Source organism: Camellia sinensis, chromosome 13 (assembly GCF_055761805.1).
Source record: "Camellia sinensis isolate YWXY chromosome 13, ASM5576180v1, whole genome shotgun sequence".
Lineage (NCBI taxonomy): Eukaryota > Viridiplantae > Streptophyta > Magnoliopsida > Ericales > Theaceae > Camellia > Camellia sinensis.
Genome location: NC_138973.1, coordinates 65,153,788 through 65,161,857, shown reverse-complemented (window position 1 = coordinate 65,161,857; position 8,070 = coordinate 65,153,788).

The following is an 8,070-nucleotide window of genomic DNA, read 5'->3' as shown; positions in this document are numbered from 1 at the left end:
GCACAGGTAATGAAAGGTAGAAATGTAAATCAAGAGGGCAGAATGTACCTTCCAAGCTCTCCAGTAGCCACCTACTATGGTCCTACGCCCGCGGGAGGTCGCGCTCATATAGCAGTAAAAGGTGGCAAGGCCAGCGCCTCCCCAATCATACCGACTAACCTGTGATAGGTCTACTAGAGCACTCAGCAGATATAGCACAACTGTGTTCCCCCTGTCGGAGAACAGTGTCGTCCTGAGTAGGAACATCAGAAATCCCAGGGTATACTGCTCTATCTCCTCCACAGTCTCAGGCATAGTCCTCCTGTACTGCTCAGCAAACCAGGTGTACCTGACCCTACCTGATGATCTGTTAATCGGCGGACGAGCTCCGAGCAGATAAATCCAAGCGGCCTCCCACTCGCCCATATCCGCATCGTATGGGATCGGCCGACCTCCCACGTCGAGGCCTGTCAACATGAAAAAGTCATACGGGGTCATCGTCATATCCTCGGTGGCTGAGAAATGAAAAGAGTTGGTGGTGTCCCACAATCTCTCTACTAGTGCGCCCAGAAGGGTCCTGCACGCTGGAAGTCGCGACACCCCCATACAAAACGGGCCAAACCCGGCCTCATGTAAAATGTGCCAAATAACATATGGGAGCTCCATGTACCACTCCCTAGCAAGGATCGACCCGTAACCCTGTGTGAAATGGGAAGATACCTGCATGTAGAATGAATAGATGTAATCAGCTTCAAATAAACAGAATGCTGTGTTATGGACTGTGTGTTCAGATTGAGCAGTTTTATGAGCCGTGTGCAAATAAACAGAATGTTGTGTTATGGACTGTGTGTTCAGATTGAGCAGTGTTATGAGCCGTGTGCAAATAAACAGAATTTTGTGTTATGGACTGTGTGTTCAGATTGAGCAGTGTTATGAGCCATGTGCAAATAAACAGAATGCTGTGTTATGAACTGTGTGTTCAGATTAAGCAGTGTTATGAGTCGTGTGCAAAGAAAACAAAATACTGTGTTATGAACTGTGTGTTCAGATTAAGCAGTGTTATGAGTCGTGTGCAAAGAAAACAGAATACTGTGTTATGAACTGTGTGTTCAAATTGAGCAGTGTTATGAGCTGTGTGCAAAGAAAACAAAATGATTTGTTATGAACTGCATGTTCAGATTGAACAGTGTGTTATGAGCTGCGTGCCAAGAAAACCGAATAATGTGTTATGAACTGTGTGTTCAGATTGAACAGTGTGCTATGTTATGAGCTGCGTGGCAAATAAATTGAAAACTGCGTTATGAACTGTGTGTTCAGATTGAGTAAAACTGCGTTATGAACTATGTGTTCAGATTGAGCAAAAACTGCGTTATGAACTGTGTGTTCAGATTGAGCAAAAACTGCATTATGAACAGTGTGTTCAGATTGAGCAAAAACTGTGTTATGAACTGGGTGTTCAGATTGAGCAAAATACTGCGTTATGAACTATGTGTTCAGATTGAGCAAAAACTGTGTTATGAACTGCGTGTTCAGATTGAGCAGTGTAATGTGCTGTGTGCCCGAACGAGCTGTGTGCCCGAAAGCTGTGTGCCCAAAATGAGCTGTGTGCCCAAATGTGCTGTGTGCCAGAATATGATGTGTGCCGAAAATGAGCCATGTGCCAAAGTGAGCTGTGTGCCCAAATGAGCCGTGTGCCAAATTAGCAGAGTATTGTGTTGTGAGCTGTGTGCCAAGTTAGCATTGTGTTATGAATAAGCTGTGTGCCAAGTTAGTATTGTGTTATGTGTGAGCTGCATGCAGAATGAGCAAAAATACTGTGTATAAGAATGTGTTCAGAATGAGCAGATAGCATACATAGTGAAAGCATGAAGTGTGCAAGGAATGCAAAATACATTGCAGAGAATGTAAAAATAAAGTACACACCTCTCGAGCATGATGAGATAGGTGAGACTCAGGCTCCCGTAGCAGCAAGTCTACGGGTGCTCGCCGCACAGAGTCGGTGAAATGATGGAAGGTGCTAGGAGGAAGGATGTGCTCCTGCGGGTGGTACCTTTCCGGGTTGAACAGTCGTATCCTAGGCAGCAACAGCATAATGTCTGGCTTGTCCTCTACCCGTGGAGAGCCCCTGTCATGCAGAATATGGCCGGCCATCTAAAGAAACCTGTAAAAGATACAAAAATGAGCAGAATAAGCCAAAATTGCAAAAAGTCAACAAAAGTCAACTCTCGGGAAAAGAAAAAGTCAACGCCTAAGAAAATGTGCTAAACTTCGAGACAAACATACCTTAAGTGGTGAAAATGGAGAAAGAAGCTCCGAAAACAAATTCTAATCGGTTCAAAATGAAGAGAACCGAAAGTTTTCGCGAAACAACTTCTCGTGGGACGTTGGAAAACGCGTATAAAGTGCAAATCTGAGAGAGAAAATGGTCTAGGGAGGAAGAGAAGTTGATTTCGGCCTTGTGTTTGTGAGAAAAAGTGATTTGGATAAGTATACTTAAAGGTTCAGCCATCAAAAGACCAATCTGTCCCTATTTTAGTAAATTGGTCGGCCAACTAGTTTTTCTGGTCGGCCGACCACTTAAGTGGTCAACAACTGGTCGGCCATTGATGTGGGTGGTTGGTCAGCCTCCTAGATGGTCTCCAAGGTCCCTTTGTTCTCCCAGTGTATTTTGGTGATGATTGAAGTCCTCGGCTCTCAAGAAAGTACAAGAAAAGTACACATTTCGACTCAAAATGTCCCCGCGGGAACTTTAATTCAAGTCTTCGATGCTCGAATCATCATCACTCATCAAGAGCAAGGTGTATCCTTTTTGAATACGTTGTGATCCCTCCGAGAGGTAAATCGGAGGTTCCGATTAAATTAGTCTCGTTAAGGCTCATGTTTCCTTATTTGGCATTTTGTTTCAAACATGCTTTTGAAGTTGCACTTCTCTCGCATTGTCATGCACACTTTCCTCTCTTGCATTTGTTATGCACACTTTAAGCGCATTGTTATGCACACCACTCGTCGCATGTGTTATGCACGTCTCGTTGCAGTGTTATGCACGTCTCGTTGTAGTGTTATGCACGTCTCGCATTGTTATGCACACCACTTACTAGTATTGTTATGCACGTTTCTCGTTGCATTGTCATACACTCTCCACCTGCGTTGTCGCGCACACTTTAAATGCATTGTCATGTACACTACTTGTTGCATTGTTATGCACACTACTCGTTGCATTGTTATGCACTCTATTTGCGTTGTCGCGCATGTTTTACTCGCATTGTTATGCGCACTTCACTTGCATTGTTATGCACTTTTCACTTGCATTGTTACGCACTTTTCACTTGCATTGCTATGCATGTTTCTATTGGCATCATATGTGCACGCGTTTATTTCGTGTTAAAATTATACCATGATGTAACGTTGAACATATGCTTCTACTATATTGTACATGTTAAGTTTCTTTCTTTTGCAGGTACGATATTGTATGTACGGTTCATTTGAGGTTGGTGCGACTAGACGGTATTGTATATATGGTTCATTTGAACTTCTCTTCCTTCTCCGTATGAGACGCAATGAGAACTGCATAATTTTCTTACATCCTTTCTGTTAGAATGTGTAAGACTGTGGTTTCTTATTCGCTTGCTTAAACTGTTGCATTTATTTTGTGTACTTCCTTCATTACAGCTTTCTTTGCATGATTATAAGTTATGTTCGACATTGTGCATGTCATTTTCATTTTGCCCCTGCCCCGCAGGCACATCTCTTTGTTATCTTGCCTGTTTGTCTAAGTCTTCAGCCTTGTCAAAAATGGGTCGTCTCTGGGTTTTGACATTCACTCCCGTCATTTCTTGACTTCTGAGTTCTGTCAAAGAGGGGCAACTGTAGACACCCCATTTTTGACCGACCTTAAGACTCAGACATCATTGATTGAGCGCTCGGTGATTGCGCATGTTGTGCTCGTTTCGAGTTTCCAGAGTTTTCGGCTAAGTGCCTTGCCTCCGGGCCTCTGAACTCTTTGTGTTTTGGCCCGGTTTGCAGACCGAACCTTGTTTCTCTTCCCTGGAGGGAGGAAGGAGGTCTATGGACCACCTTTTGTGGTCGTAGACCACTTTTTTCTTTTGGAGACCAGTTTCCGATTTTTGGAGCCTTCGACCGCGCGCCTTGACTCGGGACCGCTTAACGTTCTCCGTTTGGCGTGGTTTTTGAACCACACCTTGTTGCCTCTTCCTAGAGGGACACTGTGGTCTTGGAGACCACTTTTGGTTCTCGTAGACTAGTTTTCGAGGTTCCCGGCTGCGCACCTTGCCTCCCGGACTCTTGTCTTGCATCCTTTTTGGTTTGTTCTTGATGCAAACCTTGTTTTCCTTGTTTGGAAGGTGGTACAAGGATGGGAGACCAGTTCTTCCCCTTGGAGACCACTTTCCTTCTTGCCAGCCAATTTTCTGGTTGGGAAACTAGTTTTCTTGGTCTCTGGGCCACCTTTTCTGGTCGGCCACCACACCACCACCTTAGCTTCATATTGGACCACCTCCCCCTGTGGCCGACCACTTTTTGCCCTGGCCAACCACTTCCACTAGTCGGCCGACCAGTAAAAGTAGTTGGCTGACCACTTCAAGTGGTTGGCAGCTTTCCAGCTCATTCCTGGAGATATTTTTTATCCAGCTATCACAGCTGGAAGGCACTAAAACCATCCTCTATACACGTGTATGGAGGGATGGCCTTAAACCCTAAGCTTGCCCAACAAGCTTACACTTTTGTTCTCTATAAGAGAGAACCTCCCCTCTCCTCCTTCAGGTTCAGATTTTTGTGCTAGAGGTATAGATGCACATATATCTCTATATCTCCCTCTTGGTCTGATTTTTGTGCCTTAAAGTGCTTATTCTTCATACTATTGCACACAAACACACACACTTAAACACCATCCTTTTGTTGCTGAGGCTCTTAGAAGTTGGTTTTGGTGTTTTTGGTTTGGTTTGGTTTGAGCTCAAAAAAGTTGCTAGAGTTGTAACTTCAAGGTGGTTCTACAAGGGTGAGCCTTTAACCCTTTAAACCTTGGTTTTTTCTTAAGCTTTTGAACCTATTTGCATGCTTATTTAGGTTTGACTTCCTACTGCAAAAAGTTCTGATTTTGCATGCTTGTGATGTTTGTTTAAGGTCACTGCCTTGTTTGGCCTTGTTCTTGTGCCACCTTTTTAAGCTATTGGGATCACCTTGTTTTGGCCTTCTCACCACTGAAACTCAGAGGAATTTTAGTGGTGGAAATGGTGTTTTAAGGTCCTAAATAGGAGAGGGTCATTCCCTCTTCTTATGTCTTACATGCTTGCTTTGAATGCCTCATGTGTGAGCATGTTTGTTAAGCTTATGTTGGCTATATCTTAGCATGTATTTGGGGTTATTTCAGTATGGAATACCTCTGTTTTGACTTGGTTTTGTCACCTCATGCATGCTTTATGCACTTGTAGTGTAAATCTTGCAAACTAGCTTTGTGTGCTTCATGAAATAGCATGTCTTTCTAGCTTGTTTTGAGTCCATCTCAGCATGTTCTTGGTGTTGTTTTGCCATGATATACCTCTATTAAGGTTTGGTTTGATAGCCCCATGCATGCTCCATGCACTTGTAGTGCAATTCCATGAACTAGCATAATGTGTATCATGCTTTAGACCATCATTCTAACATGATTTTGGCTTAACTCTAAGAAGCTTTTGTCCATGTTCTACCATGATCTAGCTTTGATTTGTGTTTTTTTGGTCATGCATGCCATGCTTTGTATAGCTATAGTGCATTCTAGCTTGTTAGTTTTGTGTATCAAGTCCACTAACATGCATTACTTGGCCTATTTGAATGATTTGGCATCATTTGTTATGAGATTTCAGTGCATGTTTCATGGTCATACACTTGCATTTGTCACTCTTTCAATGCGTTGGAGGGTTTGCCCTTTATACCTTAAACATGAATCATTGCGTATGCCGTCATGCCTAAGCTTGCGAGCTATCATTTCAATGTGTTTTTGGGGTTATTTTGCTATGATATAACTTTGATTTTTGTTGGCGAAGCCATCTCATGCTTGGTCTTGATAGGTGTAGTGCAATCCATCTTAGCATATTTTGGTCATTGTCTTGATTTGGTTCATGCACTTGTGCCATGTATTGCATGCCCCCCTTTGTAGTCCTCTTTACTAGCTTCATGCTTTAAGGACCTTTGCATGCTACACTTGTGTTGATCGAATGATTTGGCATCATTTTAGAGCTTATAGTGTTGTTACACTCCTATGTTTATCGCTCCTTGAGCACTCTTGAGGGTTGTGCTCTTAGGCCTAGTTGATAGGCCAATGCATGTGCATGCTTGTATATGCTTTTGTGCTTCCTTCTCTTGGCATTATGGCCACTGATTTGGGCATGACTGAGGCTATCCATTTTGGTTTAAGTCCATCGAACATGTCATGTGAATGTTGTTACATTGCATCATGTTGTTGCATGCTTATGTTGTCTTGCATTGTGTATGCATGCATTAGCATTGTTTACATGTCATTAGCTTTGTTAAGTTGATCGTGTTACATTGCATTGCGTATGCCATGTTATCTTTTGCATTGTGTATGCCATGTAGTTACATTGTATTTTGCATGCCTTGCATTACATGTCTGCATGCTTAAGTTGCATTGCATGTTTGCATGCTTGAGTCGCATTGCATTTGTTTTGGATTGGGTTTTAGTCCAAACACGAGGAACGAGGGACGTTTCATACTTGAAGTGATGAAATGTGTCTCAATTCTCGGTCGCCGACGCTCTTGATCATGCATGATAGAGTTCTAGGCTTTATGTGTTTATGTGTGCATTCATTTTACATTGAATTGTGCATTTTGGCTTCTCGGCCATCATGCATCGAGATGTGTGATTGGTGGCCGGAGGGTTGAGAACCACACTCCCTTGCGCTTATGAAATGATAGGGAGGGTGGTTATGCACGCATATCTTGCAAATACATTTCCATGCACTTTCTTGCTCTCTGTTACAGCAAAATTGGAGAAGTGCAGCAAAAACTGGTCGGCCAACCAGAAAAACTAGCTAGCCGACCACTTTTTCTAGTCTGCAGCAATAGAAAGTGGTCGGCCAGTGGCTAGAAACACCCCTAGGTGGTTGGAAACCCTCCCACAAGTCCCCAATATGAGTTGGAAGCTTTCTGGAGCTTGGTGCAAGGTCCTGAGAACAATTGCAAACTGTAGACACCCCATTTTTGACCGACCTTTAGACTCAGACGTCACCAGTTGAGCGCTCGGTGATGTTGCATATTGTGCTCACTCTGAGGTTTCAGAGTCTCGGCTGCGAGCCTTGCCTCCAGACTTCGGAGCTCTTTTGTGTTTTGCCTCAGTTTGCGAACCAGGTCCTGCTTTCTATATTTTCTCCTCTCGAAGGGAGGGAGAGGTCTCGTAGACCATCTCTCAGTGGCCGTAGGTTACATTTCGTGGTCGTAGGCCATTTTTCCCATTTGGAGCCCGGTTTTCGATTTTCGGAGCTGTCGGCCGTGTGTCTCGGTTCAGGACCACTTAACTACCTCCATTTGCTCCGATTTTTGGCACGTACACCTTATTTCCTCCCTTTATGGGGACACTGTGGCCCGGGAGACCACCTTCGTGGTCATACGCCACTTCCGGTGCCTAGCAGCCTGCTTTCGGGGCCCCGAACCGCGCGTTTTGGCCCCCGAACCTTCGTTTTGCATCCGTTTTGGTCCTTTTTTGGTAGAGACCCTATTTTCATTGTTAGGAAGGTGGTAGGATGGTGGCCGGCCACCTATTCCCCTGAAAATCCAGTTTTCTCATTTTCTATTTTCTCTCTCCAAAAGCCGACTTTTCTAACAGAAAGCTGGTTTTTCTCACTTTTGAGCCACATTTTCTGGCTTTTCATACCACCATTGTGATCTACTCATTTGGGAGGCCACCAATATGGTAGGCCGACCAGTTTTCTCTTCTTGACCCTTTTGAACCTTGCTTAAAAGCTAGCTTTTCTCTCTCCTGGGTCACTTTTTCTGGTTTTTCTCTACACAGCTGTATTCTGCTCATCTGGGAGGCCACCTTTCCGGGGTGGCCGGCTAGAAATTGTTGTTGACCCTTTTGAC